This window comes from Salvelinus fontinalis, chromosome 10 (assembly GCF_029448725.1).
Source record: "Salvelinus fontinalis isolate EN_2023a chromosome 10, ASM2944872v1, whole genome shotgun sequence".
In the NCBI taxonomy this organism is placed as follows: domain Eukaryota; kingdom Metazoa; phylum Chordata; class Actinopteri; order Salmoniformes; family Salmonidae; genus Salvelinus; species Salvelinus fontinalis.
The window spans coordinates 14,315,200-14,334,740 of NC_074674.1; the positions used below are offsets into that span (position 1 = coordinate 14,315,200).

The following is a 19,541-nucleotide window of genomic DNA, read 5'->3' on the forward strand; positions in this document are numbered from 1 at the left end:
GCTCCAAAGCTTGTTACTATCATTCTTTATTTCATAGTGTATTTTCTTACTCTTTTTATTCAGTTTAGTCACATGATTTCTCAATTTGCAATAAGTTTGCAAATCCGTTGTGCAGCCAGACTTATTTTCCATTCCTTTTGCCTCAGCCACACAATTTTTCAATTACTCATCAATCCAAGGCGATTAAATCAGGTAGATGTAACGGATTTCCTCTTCGTCTGAAGAGGAGTAGCAAGGATCGGACCAATGTGCAGCGTGGTAAGTGTCCATAATGAGATATTTAATAAACCAACAGAACACTTAACAAAAGTACAAACAAACAACCGAAACAGTCCCGTAAGGTGCAAACACAGACACAGGAAACAACCACCCACAACACACAATAGAAAACAGGCTACCTAAATATGGCTCCCAATCAGAGACAATGACTGACACCTGCCTCTGTTTGAGAACCATACTAGGCCAAACACATAGAAGTATAACAGAACAAAACATAGAAAAACAACATAGAATGCCCACCCCAACTCACGCCCTGACCAAACTAAAATAAAGACATAAAAAAAAGGAACTAAGGTCAGAACGTGACAGTACCCCCCCCCCCCCCCCCACACTGTCTGGGTGAGCATTTACCGAGGTGGCGGCTCTGGAGCGGGACGAGGACCCCACTCCACCGTAGTCTCGGCCCACTTCTGTGACACCTTAGGAGCGGAGACCCTAGTAAAGGGCTCCACTGGACTGAGGGGCGCCTCTGGACTGAGGGGCAGCTCCGGACAGTAGGGCGACTCCGGCAGCTCCGGACAGGAGGGCGACTCCGGCAGCTCCGGACAGGAGGGCGACTCCGGCAGCTCCGGACAGGAGGGCGACTCCGGCAGCTCCGGACAGGAGGGCGACTCCGGCAGCTCCGGACAGGAGGGCGACTCCGGACAGGAGGGCGACTCCGGACAGGAGGGCGACTCCGGACAGGAGGGCGACTCCGGACAGGAGGGCGACTCCGGACAGGAGGGCGACTCCGGACAGGAGGGCGACTCCGGACAGGAGGGCAGCTCCGGACAGGAGGGCGACTCCGGCAGCTCCGGACAGGAGGGCGACTCCGGCAGCTCCGGACAGGAGGGCGACTCCGGCAGCTCCGGACAGGAGGGCGACTCCGGCAGCTCCGGACAGGAGGGCGACTCCGGCAGCTCCGGACAGGAGGGCGACTCCGGCAGCTCCGGACAGGAGGGCGACTCCGGCAGCTCCGGACAGGAGGGCGACTCCGGCAGCTCCTGACTCCGGCAGCTCCGGACAGGAGGGTGGCTCCGGCAGCTCAGGACAGACGGGCGGCTCCGGCAGCTCAGGACAGACGGGCGGCTCCGGCAGCTCAGGACAGACGGGTGGCTCTGGCAGCTCCTGACAGACGGGCGGCTCTGGCCTGGAGAGAGAACCTGGAGGGAGGAGACGGAGAGACAGCCTGGTGTGTGGGGCTGCCACAGGACCCACCAGGCTGGGGAGACCTACAGGAGGCCTGGTGCTTGGAGTAGGCACCGGAAGACCGGCTGTGGGGGAGCACTGGAGCTCTGATGCGCAGCCTTGGCACCACTCCCCCAGGCTGGATGACTACTCTAGCCCGGACCCTCCAGAGTGCAGGCACAGGTTGAACCGGGCTGTGGGTGAGCACTGGAGATCTGGTGCATACTACGCGCACCTCTCCTTTAGGCTCAATTCCCACATTCGCCCGGCACGAGCGGAGCGCATGCATAGGACGCACTGCACCCTCCCAGCGCCCCGGAGACACAGCACGCAGAGCCGGCGCAGGATACTCTGGACCGAAACGGCGTACCGGAGACCAGACACGCTGAGCCGGCACAATACGCCCTGGCTGGATGCCCACACTCGCATGACACTTTCGGGGGGCTGTCCTATAGCGCACCGGGCTATGGGCGCATACTGGCGACACCGTGCGCTTAACCGTGCCTGACCAGTACAACGCTGCTTACGATAAGCACGAGGAGTGGGCTCAGGTCTCCAGCCTGACTCCGCCACACAAAAATTTGGGGGGCTGCCTCTCGTGCCTGTCGCGCTGCCGTGCTACCTCCTTATATCGCCGCCGCTCAGCTTTCGCTGCCTCCAGTTCTTTCTTGGGTCCCTTACCGTCCAATATCTCCTCCCATGTCCAGGAGTCCAGAATCCTCTGCTTCTGTTTACCACGCTGCTTGGTCCTTGGTTTGTTGGGTGGTTCTGTAACGGATTCCTTCTTCGTCTGAAGAGGAGTAGCAAGGATCGGACCAATGTGCAGCGTGGTAAGTGTCCATAATGAGATATTTAATAAACCAACAGAATACTTAACAAACAACCGAAACAGTCCCGTAAGGTGCAAACACAGACACAGGAAACAACCACCCACAACACACAATAGAAAACAGGCTACCTAAATATGGCTCCTGTATCAGAGACAACGACTGACACCTGCCTCTGATTGAGTACCATACTAGGCCAAACACATAGAAAAACAACATAGAATGCCCACCCCAACTCACGCCCTGACCAAACTAAAATAAAGACATAAAAAAGGAACAAAGGTCAGAATGTGACAGTAGAGCAGCGCATCTGTAGTGATGCCTCAAGCACTGCGATGGAGTGCCTTAGACAGTTGCGCTACTTGGGAGGCCCCTGAGTAGATTATTATTGCAAACGTAATAAAATGGTGGTCCAATATTTATTCCACGGGACAAAACTAGGACCAGGGTATGACTGTGATAATGCGTAGGTCCAGAGACACGTTGGACAAAACCCAATGAGTCTATAATGGCTCCGAAAACCCTTTGGAGTGGGTCTGTGGACTTTTCCATGTGAATATTTAAGTAAACCAAAAATGTGAATATTTTCTGCCATGACTACAAAATCAGCGAACTCAGTGAGGAACGCATTGTAGGGCCCAGGAGGCCTGTAAACAGTAGCTATAAAAAGTGATTGAGTACTCTGATTAGATTTCATGACTGTAAGCTCAAAAGACAAAAAGGCAGTCCTATTTTTTTTTGTAAATTGAAATTTGCTGCCGTAAATGTTAGCAACACCTCCGCCTTTGTGGGATGCACAGGGAATATGGTCGCTAGTGTAACCAGGAGGAGAGGCCTCATTTAACATAGTCAATTCAACAGGCTTGTGACATGTTTCAGTCAGGCTAATCACATCAAGGTCATAATCAGTGATTAGTTCATTGACTATGATTGCCTTATAGGACTGAATAATTGAAATACGTTTAAATCGCTAATCTCGTTACATGACCCTATGTGCAGACTTAGGCCTAAATGTCTTTATGGAGAACTTTTGCACGTCCATAAGAAATACTAGGCTCCTGTCAATTGTATCATTGCCTACGTGCCAGGCAGATTCTCAAAATAATCTGCCACTGATATGGCATTATAGGAGGACTGAATAGTTTGGAGGAGCTTGTCTTTGGTAATCAGACGAGGGCACACTTTGAAAATGGGGATGGATAGCCTACTTAAACAAGTGAAATGTGAATAATGAAAAAGCATGAGGGCGAAAAACCTCCAAAATATCTCAAAGAACTCTCAGTATACCATTTAAAACCCCTTTATTCATACTGTAGGCTACTTGGCTAATGGCCTGTATAAAAAGACACACCTACAGTGCATTCAGAAAGTATTCAATACCCCTTTTTTCACATTTTGTTACTTACTGTAACAGCCTTATTCTAAAATTGATTTCCCCCCTACCAATCTACACACAATAGCCCATAATGACAAAGCAAAAACTGGTTTTTAGAAATGTTTGCAAATTTAATTTAAAAACCTGAATGCACATTTACATAAGTATTTAGTCCCTTGACTCAGTACTTGTTGAAGCACCTTTGGCAGATTACAGCCTCAAGTATTCTTGGGTATGATGCTACAAGCTTGGCACACCTGTATTTGGGGAGTTTCTCCCATTATTTTCTGCAGATCCTCTCAATCTCTGTCAAGTTGGATGGGGAGCGTCGCTGCACGGCTATTTTCAGGTCTCTCCAGAGATGTTTGATTGGGTTCAAGTCTGGCCTCTGGCTGGGCCACTCAAAGACTTGCCCTGAAGCCACTCCTTCGTTGTCTTGGCTGTGTACTTTGGGTTGTTTTTCTGTTAGAAGGTGAACTTTCACCCCAGTCTGAGGTCCTGAGCGCTCTGGAGCAGGTTTTCATCAAGGATCTCTCTGTACTTTGCTCCGTTAATCTTTCCCTCGATCCTGACTAGTCTCCCGGTCCCTGCTGCTGAAAAATATACCCATATTCTCCAATCAAGTTGTAGAAATCTCAAGGAAGATCAATGGAAACAGGATGCACCTGAGCTCAATTTCGAGTCTCATAGCGAAGGGTCTGAATACTGATGTAAATAGGGTATCTGTATTTAATTTGTACAAAATTTGCAAAAATGTCTACAAACCTGTTTTTGCTTTCTCATTATGGGATATTGTGTGTAGACTGATGAGGATTTTTTTTAAATTTAATACACTTTAGAATTAGGCTGTAAGGTAACAAAATTTGGAAAAACTCAAGGGGTCTAAATACTTCCTGAATGCACTGTATGTCATGCTGCTAAACCAGCCTTGATTAAGGGGAGGGTAGGCTATGCTTGGTTTTTAATCAAATTACACAAAATGGGGGGGAACCAATCGTTTTCATGTTTCACTGGCACAAAAGGCACATCTCTCTTCCATGGGCACTGTGCGTCATGGCTGGATAGGCTCAGTCCTTTGCGTTATATTGTCACGCTGGCATAAATGGTCGGGAGACAGGCGCAGGAATGCGTAATCGTTTTTAAAATGTCTTTACCCAAATTCCAGCGTGCCGTGTACAGACACGGGGACGAAGACCAAACAAACACGTTACAAAACACAGGGTTGAGACCCAAACAAAAGAGCGAGGAGTACCTTGAATATATACACAAGCGCACAATGATTATCACACATGACGAGACCCGTAATCATCTGCACAATACACGTGGCACGAAAGCCAAAACAACACAGCACAGGTACTCACACGACCACCGGACATTGTAACAATAAAGACAGCCCAATGGTTAACCAAAGGGCACATTTATACAATACAATCAGTGGGAATGGGGACCAGGTGTGCGTAATGACTCGGTTCCGGAGAGATCCGTGACATATATCCCTCCTCCGCGACTCTCGGCCCCTGCTACCAGCATTAGGACCAGATGGAGGCCGTTGCATCACTCGTCCACAGTGCTGTAGAAGTTCTTCCCGGTCGGGATCTCCTGCAGAAGAGTTGGGAAGTTCAGAGCAATGAGTCGCTCCGCCTGTGACTTTGCCGATCATAGATAGATCCTGCTAAACCTTTCGTTGCTCCTTAGCCTTTGTTTCTGCCGAAGGGCAGCCACTTTCTCCTGGACAATGTAGTTCCATGTATGAGAATGTGTGCATGCATGCGTGTGTGTGTGTGTGCAGGTGAGAATGTATGTGTGTGTGCCACAGGAGGTTGGTGGCACCTTAATTGGGGAGGGCAGGCTTGTGGTAATGGCTGGAGCGGAATATGAAATGGTATCAAATACATCAAACATATGGTTTCCATGTGTTTGATGCCATTCAATTTGCTCCATTCCAGCTATTATTATGAGCCCTCCTCCCCTCAGAAGCCTCCTGCGGTTTGCGTGTGTGTCAGTATGAGAAAGCGTGCGTGTGTCCAATTGTCCATCCCTCTGGCTTTCCATCACACTGTGTGACTCCGGAGCTGAAACAGTGTGTGTGTGTGAGTCACTGTGAATGACCTGGTGTCTGCACTCCCAGGGGAGATTCTAGGATTGTTTTAATGGGGTGGCTAACGGGAGACAAAAGAAACAGTCATGGGTGGCCATGGGAAAATAGAACATTGTATCATATATACTTTGAAAATTGGCTTGAACTATTCAATAACTGTTTCAACTGTTAATTTGTATCTGCACTAATTTATTCAAATAAATCAATTTGAACTGATCCACATTCAAGTTAGATTCATGTTCACTGGTAACTTGCTCTCCAAGGAATGTAAAAGCTCAAAAATGCTATTTCGACAACAGCAAAAACACTGTTAACTCCAGTCATTATCATCATGGCTGCTGTTGCTTCATTCACCTCTGTCAATAAGGGACATGCATAACATTCTAGAACAAACTCATGCCATAGCCTACAGGAATGACCTATTAGCTAGCTCAGCACCGAGATTAAAAACTAGTTTAGTTTCCTGTCAGCAGTTACCTAGACATCTTCCATCTTTGCACTGCTTTCGTCAACTCAAAAGAGAGAAGTAGCGCTGTTCGATCACTATAGTTGTATTCCTATAGCCAGCCAGCCAATCCAATAGCATTCCCGCCGGCTCTGAGACTTCTGCATGGTCCTGAAGCAGTGTTTCCTAACTCCGGTCCTCGAGTACCCCCTGGACCAAAACTGATTCTGGTGGCCACAGATGGGGCTTGATGATTAGTTGACAGGTAGAATCAGGTGTGCTTGTCCGGGGCCACAACATACTGTTGGCATCAAATATTAATACGCCCCCTCCCCATTATCTCTAAAGGACATCTTATTTCTCATTAAAACATCTGTGGCCACCAGCTTTTCTATTCGCCACTAGCGGGAATGTAAGGTCACGTTTTGAAGTCTCATCTTATCTCTGTTTTTGTAATTTACAGATTATAATACCAGACAATCCTTCCATTACTGATGCTCAAGCAGAGACACTGCTAGAATATTAAACACTTATCTGCATAGCTGTGATGTTGCACAGCCCAAAATGGGCTAGTTATCACAGCAGCGAACACTCTGATTTGTGTGCCTCTTGTTAGGGATGTCTTTTCAGTTTTGGACCAGTCTCGCGTTGCCATACCGACCAAATGACGTTGTTGTCATGCCTTCCCTTGGAGGTCTGGGGAATTTTTTATTGCAAAATCGGTTTGAATGGTCTGTTGGCTCCCAGAGACAATATTTTTTATTGGGTGTTACATTTCAAGAACCCTCCCCTCACATGCCCAAGAAGAGGTGCTGTGTGTTATCTGCATCACTGTTTGTTGTTGCCTATAGTAGTTTCAAGTGTTAGTTTTGAACTTATCAAGTGTGGCCGACAGTCTGCGATTGAAATTTAAATTGAAAGTGGATTACACTGGTAAAGACAAATGTCACAACATGTTCTAAACTGCTCTAGTGACAGACTTTTTTCCTCGTTTCCATTCGTACACATGGCTGCTGGCTGAGCTTTGCTATCACAAAATTTAATTAATATTGCCCATTATTTTGTTTTTATAAGGACCCAAAAAAGGGAGAACCTATTCAAGTAAGTAAGCACATTTTGGGAAAAAAACAAAAAACAATCTATTATTAGCTACCTAGCTAAAGTAGGGCACTTTGTAGGCTAACTCAACTGAGCTGCTAGCGAGCTAGCTGATTTACACACTGTTTAGCTAAGTTAATTAAAAGTAATCAGCTAGCTAACTTCCTATTAAAGGATGTGGACAGCTGCTCGTCGAACACCTCATTCCAAAATCATGGGCATTAATATGCCCTATTCTGGGAAGGCAGTTCACTAGATGTTAAAATATTGCTGTGAAGACTTGCTTCCATTCTGCCACAAGAGCATTAGTGATGTTGGGCAATTAGGCCTGGCTCACAGTCGGCGTTCCAATTCATCCCAAAGGTGTTCGATGGGGTAAAGTCCAGGGCTCTATGCAGGTCAGTCAAGGTCTTCCACACCGATCTCGACAAACCATTTCTATATGGAGCTCACTTTGTGCATGGGGGTATTGTCAAGCTGAAACAGCAAAGGGCCTTCCCCAAACTGTTGCCACAAAATTGGAGGCACAAAATGGTCTAGTATGTCAATGTATGCTGTAATGTTAAGACTTCCCTTCACTGGAACTAAGGGGAAATATGGAAATAAGCCCCAGACTGTTATTCCCTCTCCACCAAACTTTACAGTTGGCACTATAAATTGGGTCAGGCAGCGTTCTCCTGGCAGCCGCCAAACCCAGAATCTGTTGTCGGACTGAAAGATGGTGAAGCATGGTTAATCACTCCAGAGAACGTGTTTAAACTGCTCAATAATAAAATGGGGGCGAGCTTTACACCACTCCAGCCAAAGCTTGGCATTGCGCATGGTGATCTTGGGCTTGTGTGCGGCTGCTCTGCCATGGAAACCCATTTCATGAAGCTCCCAATGAACAGTTCTTGTGCTGACGTTGCTTCCAGAGGCAGTTTGGACCTCGGTAGTGAGTGTTGCAACCGAGGACAGGCGATTTTACACGCTACACGCCTCAGCACTCTGCGGTTCCGTTCTGTGAGCTTGTTTGGCCTACCACTTTGTGTGGACTTAAGAAAAAACTAGGAGTCATCGGCATTCATTGACACTTGTTTTTATCCCCAGGATTTCTAATCTCTTAATGTTCTCGTTGAATCTAATTTTAATTGCTAGCATTTCAATGGCCATAATAAATAGATATGGATCCAACGGACAGCCTTGTTTTTCTCCTCTTAAACACTAAACACTCTCTGAGAAGTAACCATTGTTTACCATTTTACATCTGGGGTTCCTGTGCATAACTATATAAGAGATTCACCAAAATGAAAGTAATCCAGGCATTTATGTATGAATTCTAGTCGTGCTTTATCAAACGCTTTTTCAAAATCTGCTATGAAGACCAGGGTTGGTATCTTCGATGTTTCATAATGTTCAAGTGTTTCAAGTAATTGTCGTATATTATCTCCAATATATCGTCCATGTAATCCTGTCTGATCAGGATAAACAATATCTGGTCAAACCTTTTTTTATTTTATGTGCTATGCATTTCGCCATGAGACACAATTGACTGCTGTATTCGCGTAGTTAGGACAGTTTTACATTTTAAAATGCAGAGGTTTTATCATCTCAGAAATCCCAAGTCAACAAACCAGTGCAGGCATGTTGTGGACTGGGTAATAGGGAACAGTTACACTTTGTGTAAAACACAATTTTCAGAAGCTCAGGCCAATGAAAACATCATAAGACACAAATATAGTCCAATCAAAAATATATTTGATTTATTCCAAATGGACCCATGAATGTCTTGATTTAGTGAGACGACATAGGATAGACACTATTTTGAGCTAAACAAAAGCTAATAAGATTATGTTAAGCAGTAGATGTGAATAAACATCTACTTAGTCGAATGCCCAACTGCATTGTGTGGGGTTTTGCAAAGCCTAGCGTGCTAAAATAACTATAAACTAGAAGGATTTTGCATTAATTAAAGTTTAAGCTACTGACTCATGTAGGCCTGACATTTGTCTTTGTTCTCAGGAGTAACAGCCTAACCATGGGGCCACAGCCTGAAATATGTGTGTGTATGCAACAATGTACAAGACCCAAGATATGAACAATAATGTGTGTGTGGCAAGAATGGCTCTGTACTATGTGACCGAAACTGTGCTAATCTTAGAGAGGCACAGGAGGGGTGTAGAGGGAGGGGGGTGAATCAGGAGACTGCTGACTATGGTGTACAATAGACAATAACAGATAAACTATACACACAAAGAACATCTGTGAGGTTCTGAGTTATGCACTATAACCCAATACTATAACACGTGATTGAATATTAGCAACTGTTGGCCTGGGAGCCTGGGTGTGTGTGCTGGAAGTAACAGTTAGCCTCAGATAAGAGTGCTGGGAAGCTGTAGTTAGCCTTGAGCGAGAACAGTGGGCTTTGTATACAGGTGCATATAGCTCAGACAATGTTGTAAGAGCTGTCTGACCTCAGTCTCTGGGGTGAGGGAGCGTAATCTACACAGCAACAGCGACGGGACACCAGAGAGCGCAAAGGGGCTGGGACCAGCTTATGCGCCAACACCAACGATAGGCTGGGTGAGTCTAAACCACGCCCAGTCTCTACTCTGACAGGCCGGCTCGGAAGCGGGAACTATCTCTGTCATGAGTATAATATAGTATCTTTGTCAGGAACAAATCAGTTCTCTGTCTTATCCTGCGTGATGAAACATTGAACCCGTATATACGGAAATTGCATTTGCCATTTATTCACTTTTGAATTAAACAATTATTTTAACCAAGTTCAGGTGTGCTATTGTTCCTATCTCAGTTGAACCTTCGCAGCCTTAACAATTGTCCAATCCGTTTTGAAATTGTGTATTTTTCTCCAGTGAAACAATTGACTGCATTTAGATAACGCATTGAAAAATCTGTTTCTCTCTTCACTTATTTCTCCCTTATTCCCACATCCCTTCATTCACTCATTCAACAGGAAGTGCATGTGCTAACCCTATCTATATGTCTCTGGACTCTATTATAAAGGAGCCAGACCTTAGTGTCCTGAGAAGGCCTGATGTCCCACTCCTGTATCTCGCATAGCCCCCAGAGCTACACACATCTAATGTAAACCAGGCTGTACTGTAGACAGCTCTGGAGTAATGGGGAATTGAGGGGGAGGTGGGAGGTTTTAGGCCTGATATAGACTCTATGGTGGGAGAATAATATTGTGCTGCCTGCCGTCAAAATGTCTGTGGGAATTGGCTACATTGGGGGCTTGGAAGGTTGGGAGTCTACATTCTCTCATTGGATAGAGAATGGGTCACAGGGGATGGAGGAGTTTGGCTATCAGTGAGGGTTAGGAAAGGTACCAGACATACCTTGGGGTTTGATATTCGGAGTCTTATTTTTGATTGGATATTCATTTAGCGTCTTGAATGGATGTAACTGGCTATCGAGGGATGTCCTAAGCCTGTAGCTAGACCTATATACCCAAAAAGTTAACGAGAAAATAACAAAATATCCAATCAAAATCGGCCTTTGTTCTTTTTCGGTTTTTAATAACCCCCCCCCCCCCCCCCCCCCTAAATTAATCCACAAAAGAGGGAGACGGGGGATGGGGTGGTAGTGAGTTTGTGTGAAGCAGCAGGCTGCGTTAGCTTGGATTAAAGAGGTACTGAGGCCCCTTTGGGTGTGTGTTTACCGTATGTGTGTGTACAGTGTGTGTATGTGTGTGTGTGTGTGTACAGTGTGTGTTTGCGCACGTGTGTCTGTGTTACTAGGGCTCCGTATGGGCCTGGTTTCCATTTGGGGGCTCCCAGTAAACGCCGCTGTTGCTTTCCACTGGAAATTATTATTAGTTTAAAAAAAAAAGTCCAAACTAAATAAATGTGAATGTGGTCGCAGCTACATTGGAAAAATGTTGATTACCAGCGTGGTTACAATTTAGAACGAAATAATTACAGATTAGCTCGACATGGCTCTCGCAGGACTAACTCCAGTTAACAGGAGCAGAAATGAGCTAGAATGCAGATTCAGGGGTCATGTCGAAGTGGACTTGTTTGGGGTTAGCAGACTGACTGGCAACAACAAATAAAGGTTGCTCAAGCGGATGCTCAATTAAATAAAAGTTCTGCTGCACTAGTGGTCATGCATCACATTTTGGCACGGGATATTAAGACTCATATTCAACTACAGAAGCACCACTATTTTAGACAGGGTACTGATTGCCAAATTCAATCTGTGCAAAAGAAACTACTGAACAGTTTTCTATCCTACAAATAGATCAAATTACGGGGCCATTTGATCTCTCAGTTTCAAATGGACATAGTACCGGAGTCTAACTAATTCATTGCAGTTTAAAAGGAGCCCCTTAAGAACAAGGTTATGTAGGGATTTAGAGCAGGCCTGTATTTTCCAGTAGCAAACCCTTGACTTAAGCTCACGAAGCAGTGTTGTTACTACTCCTCTGTCCCCGATTGGCTATACATTGAACCGCCCCGCTTGAGTCCTCTTCATTGATTGGTCCTCGAGGTGTTTGAACCGCAGTGTTCATTCATTGATCGGTGAGTTATATTCACATCAAACCCACCGACAGCAATGAATGTTTATCGCAGCAATCAGCTCATGAAGGGAGGAGATCCAACTGGAGGATCCAAATAGACTTCTGTCAAACCAGGGAGACAGGAAATATGTACACTACCTTTCAAAAGTTTGGGGTCACTTAGAAATGTCCTTGTTTTTGAAAGAAAAGCACATTTTTGTCCATTAAAATAACATTTTTAATCAGAAATACACTGTAGACGTTGTAAATGACTATTGTAGCTGGAATATCTACATAGGTGTACCGAGTCCCATTATCAGCAACCATCACTCCCGGGTTCCAATGGCACGTTGTGTTAGCTAATCCAAGTTTATCATTTTAAAAGGCTAATTGATCATTAGAAAATAATTTTGCAATTATGTTAGCACAGCTGAAAACTGTTGTCCTGATTAAAGAAGCAATAAAACTGGCCTTCTTTAGACTTGTTGAGTATCTGGAGCATCAGTGCCTGGATTTGAACCCGATTGAACATCTCTGCGCAGCGACGCTCCCCATCCAACCTGACAGCGCTTGAGAGGATCTGCAGAGAATAATGGGAGAAACTCCCCAAATACAGGTGTGGCAAGCTTGTAGCATCAAACACAAGAAGACTCGAGGCTGTAATTGCTTTTATTTTTTTGCAAACATTCTAAAAACCTGTTTTTTGCTTTGTCATTATGGGGTATTGTGTGTAGATTGAGGACAATTACATATATTTTTAACCCATTTTAGAATAAGGCAGTAACGTAACAAAATGTGGAAAAAGTCAAATGGTCTGAATACTTTCCAAATGCACTGTAACTCAGTTCTTTCTCCATGGCTAAACTAGGCTTGTAATTAAATGTTTTTATTCATATTTACAGATCACATTTCAGCTTGTCATTAATGCACATGAAAGTTCAAATATTCAATTAGGCTTTTGTTGTGTATTGATATTCTAGTTTTGTCCCTTTAGGGCACCTGTAACCCGCCTTGAAATGCTTGGAATGTTCTTCCTGTGAAACGCATTAAACAATGCCCACGTTAATTTCTACTCCTGTCCTTATATTAGTTGTAAAAGTAATACAGTGTGCTATACAACAGCTTTTTTTCTCAATTGTCCCTACTGTGATGTAGGAACTAGCGCCAAACGCCCACCTTCCTGAATCCGGTGATGTGTTTGTGTGTGTGCGTGCGTGCTCTTTAGAATTCAAGTTTGTGTGTGTGCCTTTAGGATTCAACTTCACGTTTGTGTGTGTGTTTAGGATTCTCAGTGGCTTCCATGCATGAGCGTGTGTGTTCATCCACCTGGACGGGAACAGTGGCTCTCAGGGTACAGTCAACCGTCGATGGTTTCTGTCAGAGGCTCAAACTCACCGACAGCGTTGAATGTTCCCCGAAAGCACCGGAGTTATAGCTAGCTCTCTGCACACGAAATCAGAAGCTATTCTGTGTCACACCCTGATCTGTTTCACCTGTCTTGTGATTATCTATAACCCTCACTAGGTGCCTCCCATTACCTCGTGTCTATCTATAACTAGGTTTTCTGTTTGTCTGTTTCCCGTCAAGTCCTACCAGCGTGTTCCCGTGTTTCCTGTGCTCTAGTTTTTTACCTTTCTGCCTGTCCCTGATCCTGCCTGCTGTCCTGTATCTGCCTGACTCTGATTTGGATTACGACTCTTTGCCTGCCTTGACTACACTTTCGCCTGCCCCTTGTACTATAATGAACTCTGAGACTCGTACTATCCACCTCCTGTGTCTGCATTTGGGTCTTCGCCTGAGCCGTGATCGGCTGTGTATTCGGTTTACTCACTGTGCTGAGGGCTGATCCTGGATCTGTTGTTCGGTCCATATGGCCTGTTTTACTGTATTTCACTATGCTAAGGCTGCTCATACACCTGTTGTTGGGTCTATGGCCTCTCTTACTACTGTTACCTGTCCTGTACAGGCTTCCTTTCCGTTAAAACATCAGGCTCTCTGACCACAGTCACCAGGTGTTCGTGTCTATGCAAGTGTGTGTGTGTTCGAGACAGAACTATCAATTAGAATGGTCCTCCTTCAGGGATCTCTCTCGAGGTGTCATGGCTGACCCATTGGCACGTGCTGCATTGTAAACGTTCCCCTGGTGCCAACAAACACCACCAAGAGATACCATCTGGAAAGAGAGGGAAACAAAAAGAGGAGGAAATACATCAATGGAGTACTCGTTTCCCCTAAACATCCTCACAATTACTGCCAAAGGACACACTGCGGCTATAATCGTGTAAATCCTAATATAGAACACAAATAATTGAGCATGTTTTAGTTCTAAGTTAGGGTAACACTTTTCTCAGTAGGGTATCACAGTCACTTGATCTTCACAGTTGCATTGATATGCAAGCGCATGCACACACAACTTGCTCTTCCTGTGGTGCGCTGAAGTTTACAGTGTTCCATGTAGGGGCATAACTTTGTGCGGCAAATTGGGGGGGGGGGGGGGGGGTTCAGGGTCAATGGGATCAATACCCTCCTAGGGAAGTCCAGGGCATGCTGGATCAGTGTGATTTTATTTTGAAAGAAACAGCTGTGAATTGGTTATTTCTGGAGAATTTGTAAGGAAAAATAGCCAAACCCATCTCTCAGAACCTCCCCTATCATTTCCTTGTAACCATATCTACTGTTTGTTTGTTTATGCATTTCTGTGATAACCAACAATTTACGAAGTTTGGAATGAGACTAACGTGAGGTAAAGAATAATTCATTAATTGGAAAACTAATTGATCAGATATTAAAATATCTGAAGTTATATTAGGAAAATTATAATTTTGTAATCTGAAGATTTTCCTTGGTGCCCCAACTTCCTAGTTAATTATATTTACATGATTAGTTTAATCATGTAATAAAAATTACAGAGAATTGATTTGATAAAATAACAGTCTTCAATTTAATGACGCCAAAGACACGACAGTGTGATAGCTGATACTTTTTTCTATCAAAATATACATTTCAAATTTTGTTAGTATTAAGACAAATATTTGTGGGGAAAAAGTTGAGATTGTCCCATCTTTCAAGAATCCCTGAGCTCTAAAAGTGTAGCGTTTTGTCTCAGGCTCATGGCAAAATAGCATGAGATTAGCTATGAAACTGCACATTTTTCTCTGTGCCCCATGGCTCTGGTCCTGCCATTGCCACCACACCCGTTTACAGTCTACACATTCAAAAACGAGCTCTCACTCTTTTTCTCCATCTTTCTCTGTCTTCCTCTTCTGAGAGCAGTCAGTGGCATCCCACCAACAATGCAACTCTAACATGCCATGAATGAGAAGGGGGAGAATCTAGGAGGAGAGCCTCCTTGGAGACAGATGGAGTTTGCATCAGTCCCACTCTTTGGCAACCAGCCCCCTACCTTCTAAACCTGGCCCCCTGCCTCACACTAACAAGATTGTATTTTTTCTTCTTCCCCAGAAATCACCCCCCTGCCCAAACCACAATGGCTTCTTTCCTATTTCGTGCATCTCCTCATTTGCATATATACCCGCCCTGCTTTCTCTGAGTGCCTGGCAGAGTCTGCAGATGACTCAAGCTGTCACTGAGCTTAACTCCCAGGTAGCATTTGAACTTTGCTTATTGGCCCCTCATAAATAAAGTGAAGAATGGGCACTAAGCAGAGGGCTTTGATAAGCCTGCATCCAGCAGCGCTGCATGGAAGTCCCGACCAGCCAGCTTGGTGGAGGCCAGCTACCGCCAGCAACAAAGCCGTGAGGGTGGAATAAATAAAAAGTCTGCACCATCAGCGGATTCCGACTGGCAGACAACAGCGGACTGCAGGAAGCAACACCAGCAAAGTATTTTTTCCCCCTTTTTTCACATTGACCCTGTTTTTATCCGAGCCCTGGGCAGTCCACTTAACACTCAAATAGAGTCCCCCATTGCCCATTGAACCCACACTGTAAGTTTTTTGTCGTAGTCTTAACTAAAGAACAGGGAGAGGGGGAGAAAAGCAATGGGGAAATGTTTCTGAGAGAACAATACAGCACCTTATGGGGGGAGCGTTTTGTCCTAGCTGTCCCAGTAGCTGAACGTGTGCAACTGCAGCACTACTGCCCCAGTGATGGCTCATTTGTCAAAGTGGACAGGGAGGGAGAAAAGGTAAACCGACACTGGCTGTCCAAATAGTCAAGATGACAGCAAAAAAAAAGACCATCGCAGAGGAATCCATTCTAACCCTGACCTCTTACATCATCCCACTAGCGACTCATTGCATTGCGCCCGTTTCTCCTGGACCACCAGCATCTAATAATGTTCATTCACAGAGCCCAGGGACTCTGAGGGGGGCATGAGATACATTCTATGATGTGAGGCGTAGAGTCTGTCCTAACCCCACGGCATGGTAAAGCCCTGTCGGGTAAGTCACACTGATTTCTGATCATGCACCTTTATCCTACAGCTTTCGAAATACTGTAATATTTAGCAAGTTATCAAGCGGAATCAGTGTGTTATGGCAATCTTATCACTTGGCACTCTTAACCCCTTCAGAAAAATATTATGTGGGAATTTGACTACCTTGGACCAAGCACTAGGTCCATAACACTTTATTCCCTCACCTATTTGTGCCTTTCAACTAGTAACACATACACACTTTTATACATTACTCAGGTCTCGAAGTTGCACCAACAACATGCAGCAAAAAGATTGGCCATAGTCTATAAATTAAGCAGGATGATGTGATACCTCTCTAATACCTGGTGTTTTAAATTATGTTGAAATAGACCCTTATACTGAGCTTCTACCTGGCTTAGAGAGAGGGAAATGAGACTCATTAGACACGTTTTAAACCAGTCTACATTGCTTCTAAACACTCTGGGTAAGCCAGACTTACGTTTGAGGATTGGATATGCCGAGCACAAACGAATCCTCGGCCATATGACGGCATCCTTTGGATCTCATATGTGGAGGCGTTTCTTTTTCCTTTACTCTTTTCCCCCTGCAGAATAGGTCAGGTGTATAGGTTTCCCTCAATTTCCTTCAAAGCCTTGATATTGTTGGAGCTTCAGAGGCAAAATCCTCAAGAACGGTTTAATTCTCTGAATCATGTGGCGTGACACACCACTTTATTCTTGTCAAAAGCTTTTAAGAGGGGGAGGGCAGCAAAAAGGACTGGCCCCCTCTATTCCTGGATTTGAATAATGCAGTGGGGTTCCTCAATCGTTTCAGGACATATCTCACTTTGAAGTAGTTCACTGGGATATCGCAAAACTGCCGATATTCACGAAGAGATCAACTCGTAGTTGTTAGAGCAGGTTGCTAATGCCTCTTAATAAACGAGAACCATTGTTTTGTGAATGACTGCACATCATATCGGCCAAATTAGCATGAAAAAATATATATGTTATGGACTAACATCTATTTAACATATTTGAATTGAAATTACGTATTTTTTCCAAATCCCTTTAACATATTCGCCACCCTCCCTCTGCGGGAGGGATATGAATAGGCCCACAAGGGCCTGCTGTATCAAGCAACAGGTTGGACGGCACTTGTTTACGATTTGCCTAATCCACAGGTTTTAATCTCCTTAGCGGATGATGGCCTACCGTATAGCGCTACGTCCAGCTGACAGATAATTATCTCTGGACGGCCTTCAACGGTAGTAATAACCATAATCTTAAGAATTATTTGAATATTGGGGCAATAGGGCGTTCTTTCCAGACCTCGCCCCCTGATGGGAATCTGGGATGGGGAGTAGCTATCTTTCAGTAGAAAGGAGGTAATAGACTAGTGAATTGCCGTTGTTGCAGAGCACAACAACTTGTCCTCCCTCACGGGCTAATTACAGACGCAGAGAAAGACAGAGAAAGCTGCACTATGTTCAAAAAACAAATCCCCAAATACTTGAAAATATAGGCTGTACTCCGAGCTAGACCGAGTGCTCCATTTATCACTTCAGCTGGGTCTTGGGGCCTATGGCTGACGGAATGGAGGCAGAAGAAGAGGCATGTGGGTGCAGGCGGGGGTGGAGTGGGACAAGGGGGTTGGGCGAGAGGGTGGGGGTAGTGCGGGGTGGTATTGTTAGTCCCCGCAGTGCTGCCTGCCCACTTCTTCATCTTCAACTTCACTGTAAATCGCAGCGATGGCCACTGACCCAGAAGTGGTGCGGGGGGTTGGGGTAGAAGAGTGTGAGTGTGGGGTGGAGGGCAGGGGTGGGGGGGCTGTCTCCTCGTCACTCCGTGTATAAGTAAAAAAAAAAAAAGAAGGTGGCCGAGCTGCAACTGCAGTAGCAGCCCTTGAGCCAGCGCTGTAGTGCGTGTGTGTATGTGTGTGTGTGGAAAGGAGGGGGCTGAGAATGGGGGGGCGGGGGGAGTTGTCGTGCCCCCCTATCAGAGCATGTGACGAGAGGCTCAGCTGTCAACTCGATGTGCACGCTCCCCTGTCTCTTTCTGGGGCCATGTCAAAGATTCACAAAGTGAGGTTCAGTGAGGCTATTGCTGCTGCACAGGAGCCGATCTAACCCGGACTCTGATTCGGACTTGCTCAGCATTTTGGTTCGCTTTCCCTTGACCTTTGTTCAAACTCTTAGGACTTCACCGGAATGACTACTGACAAAAAGGAATTGTGGGTGCTGTCTCAAATTTGCGGTCGTTCCATCTTCATCCATCATCTGTTTTGAGTAGCTCTGGGCATTTTCAAGACTTGTCTGCGACATCAGATTGAATCAATATGAGTGCTAAGAGTTATTTAACCCCTCACAGCATACTAGACGCCATGAACTCATTATCCCTATCGTAAGGTTTCAACCTGTCAATTAGCAAATTGCTACTAGACCAATGAAGCCTGATTGTTTTCACTATTGCATGTGTTTGCTTTAAACCCCCTTTTATCCAAGTCAATCTTTTTATAACTTGCATCTCAGGGTCAGTCTCCCCAAAGCTCCAGAAATAGAGAAAAAAGTGGGTCTTGAGTCTTATAACAAGACTGTTAATTAAACATGCAGACTGCTGTGCTTTCTCTTCCCCCCCTCTTCCAGAGTCCCTATTTATCGCTTTCTCTCTCTCTCTAGCCGCCATGTGGAGCATTTCTCCTTCTAAAACTCCTGATTTATTATGTACTAATCTGTCACGGTTAGCAAGATTTTCTCCCTTTACCCTTAACGGTCATCTGGACAGCGGATTCGCTTACTGACAATTGACCACAGCCCCAGCCCCTTGCTCCTGACTTCCCTCTCCTCACTTCAAATCTGTTTGGAATTCATAGAGACCCCTGGCATTCCTGTGCCCTTGGTTAAGGCTGGATCCCATCGCTGCCACCAAACGCGGCAAGTATTTCTGTTCTGTGTCTTCCTTCCTCTCCCTAGCATAGACGGATTTTTGACCAGAGTCCCCCACATGGGGATTTACTATAACGGAAAGGCCCAGCTTTTCACCCGCAGAGATTTTTTTTTGTAGCAGATGAGTGCTTAGACTAATAAATGCTGTAGGACAGATATACAATGAAATAAGTCTCCATGAGTTGAAAACACGGTATGCACCAGCCAATAGCTGACAACCGAATCCCCAACAATACTGATGGAATTTATTTATTTATTTTATTTCACCTTTATTTAACCAGGTAGGCCAGTTGAGAACAAGTTCTCATTTACAACTGCGACCTGGCCAAGATAAAGCAAAGCAGTGCGACACAAACAACAACACAGAGTTAAACATGGAATAAACAAGCGTACAGTCAACAACACAATAGAAAAAAAGTCTATATAC

At 45.1% G+C, this 19,541-nt stretch overlaps 1 long non-coding RNA gene across 2 annotated transcripts in view; it reads right to left on the bottom strand.

Annotated features, from left to right (window-relative positions):
• Positions 1-3,834: 3,834 nt before the first annotated feature.
• Positions 3,835-19,541, bottom strand: part of LOC129863659 (uncharacterized) — a 33,322-nt gene continuing 17,615 nt past the window's right edge. For both annotated transcript variants that reach the window (XR_008760997.1, XR_008760996.1), the window contains 2 exons: positions 13,625-13,966; positions 3,835-5,247 (listed from right to left, as the gene is read on the bottom strand). This is a non-coding gene — a long non-coding RNA (uncharacterized LOC129863659). The remainder of the gene's footprint in view (positions 5,248-13,624; positions 13,967-19,541) is intronic.